Source organism: Babylonia areolata, chromosome 35, assembly GCF_041734735.1.
Source record: "Babylonia areolata isolate BAREFJ2019XMU chromosome 35, ASM4173473v1, whole genome shotgun sequence".
Classification (NCBI taxonomy): domain Eukaryota; kingdom Metazoa; phylum Mollusca; class Gastropoda; order Neogastropoda; family Buccinidae; genus Babylonia; species Babylonia areolata.
The window spans coordinates 12,489,917-12,492,416 of NC_134910.1; the positions used below are offsets into that span (position 1 = coordinate 12,489,917).

The 2,500-nt window shown below is 39.1% G+C and overlaps 1 protein-coding gene across 1 annotated transcript in view; it reads right to left on the reverse strand.

The window, feature by feature from the left end:
* LOC143278057 (corticotropin-releasing factor-binding protein-like) overlaps positions 1-2,500 on the reverse strand; it is a 70,124-nt gene that overhangs the window by 67,181 nt on the left and 443 nt on the right. The gene's annotated exons all lie outside the window — the stretch shown is intronic.

Below are 2,500 nucleotides of genomic sequence, written 5' to 3' on the forward strand. Positions count from 1 at the left end.
CCCTTTTGTGCAAAACATCGAGTAGACAATTGACATGTACGTGTTTTGCGTAGTAATTCCAAAGTCTGTCCCTTAAAAAAATTGTTGTATAACCATCGCGATGCAAAATAAACGTCATCGTCAATTTTTGGTTGCAAAATGGGCAGGACATATTCAAAGAGTCAGATTTGTTAACAAAACGCTTGTTTTTATCTATTTTCAAGTCGTAAATACCAAGTCTGAATCTGCTGAACGCTGTCCTGAATTTTGTTAACGGTTATCACTGATAAATACTGCTGTTGTCCCTGTAAAAGTGATTCAAAAGTACCTTTAAAAAAACAAAAAACAAAAAACAACTTAGCCTTTAGCTTGTTTTTATTTTTGGACAACCATAACTATGAAGTGTACCTGTCTGAGTGTGTATGTGTGCGCGCGTGCCTGATATCTGATTGAATGACTAAGGAAACGAATGATGAGCGCCCAATGGCAGCCGACAGTCGGCTTTGTACCCTACCCAGGTAGACAGTCTGTTGTGAAAACGAACACTACATGTTTGTGAAGCGCATAGAGCTTGGACCGAGGATAGGCGCTGTATAAGTATCCATGTAATTTTCATTTATCTTCTGTTTGAAATTTTTTTTTTTTTTTAAAGGAAAGAAAAAAAAAGAAAGAAAGAAAGAACTCCCCTCCCCTCCCCCCCCCCCCCCCCCCAAAAAAAAAGAAAAAGAAAAAGAAAAAAAAAACCCAGAATATTCTCATTTCCAGCATTTGCGTGAAGCCATACCTCAGACGAACCGCATCTATGCAAACACGCTGTGACTGACATTGCCTAATTTCTTGACTAATTTATTCTTTGATCGCATGTAGCTGAACTGTACTGCATTATATTAACAATACCTGGTGTGGTAAATACGGTACGTTCTTCTTCTTTTTTTCTTTTTTTCTTTTTTTTGTACAACGGAAAACCAACAGCGACAATCGGTGCTATCTATAAAAACAGAGGATACCTGCTAGTCTCACCAGAAACCCATCCTGTTTGGTGATCTTGAGATCTGAGGTTCAGACACCCACGAGATTTAGAAGTGCAAAATGACGAACAGGTTCAGTAAATTCAAAGTGAGTAAACCAAACTCCCCCACCCCACCACCCCACTCCCACCTCCCCACCCCCACCACGATCCCATACCTTAGATGTATACATCGACACTGATTTAATTATGTGCATCGAAAAGCTGCTTTTTTTTTTCTTTTTTTTTTTTTTGTCATCATATATACCACCTGATCTCTACACAGTGTTGAAGATATGAATAACGTTGACTTTCTCTCCACTTCCGAGGCAGGGTAAAAAAAAAAAAAGACGGCATAGTTAGGTGGAAGAGTAAACTACCTTATACCTTCGTAACTGTTGATAATTTCTTTCTCTTTTTTTTTTCTTTATAACAGTAATTTTCTGCACGTGAAAGATGCCCATCTTTTCTAAATACCACATTTTTTTTCTTTTTTAGTTTGTCCTAGATTCACAAACTATCATAGAGAGAGAGAGAGAGAGAGGGGGGGGGGAGAGAGAGAGAGAGAGAGAGAGACAGACAGACAGAGACAGACGCTTGACGCTTTCATGTCATTGGCCATGAGGTCCTTATGACATGGGTGAATGCGTCAACGTATTTTCATTGCGTGGAAAGACATTAGAAAAAAAAAACGTATGAATATGGTGGAAGCAAATATTGAAACAGAGTAAAGTTCTTTCCTTGAAGAAAAATGGTAGCAACAAACAGGTCACCCAACACATATTAACCCCGTCCATTTATCCATCAATGCAATAGATTCCAACATTGGCTACAGAAGAAAATGTGATTCCAACATTGGCTACAGAAGAAAATGTGATTCCAACATTGGCTACAGAAGAAAATATGATTCCAACATTGGCTACAGAAGAAAATGTGATGCCAACATTGGCTACAGATGAAAATGTGATGCCAACATTGGCTACAGATGAAAATGTGATGATTCCAACATTGGCTACAGATGAAAATGTGATGCCAACATTGGCTACAGAAGAAAATGTGATTCCAACATTGGCTACAGATGAAAATGTGATGCCAACATTGGCTACAAGTGAAAATGTGATGCCAACATTGGCTACAGAAGAAAATGTGATTCCAGCATTGGCTACAGAAGAAATGTGATTCCAGCATTGGCTACAGATGAAAATGTTAAAACCTTTCTAACCAGGCAGTTTGTAGCTGTTTGTAGTGATTTTTGCCTAACTTCTGATGTAAATTTTGTTAACATCCTCTGTGTGTGTGTGTGTGTGTGTGTGTGTGTGTGTGTGTGTCTCACAATGTTAACATCAGAAGATCACGAGGTGATAATGTTGATGGCAAACCGAGAGATAGAGAGAGAGAGAGAGGGGGGGGGGGGAGCATAACAGTTACTGAACAAAGACACAAACAATGACGGACAGACACAAACACAGACACACAAAAACATACGGACACACAGAGACACATACGGCGACACAG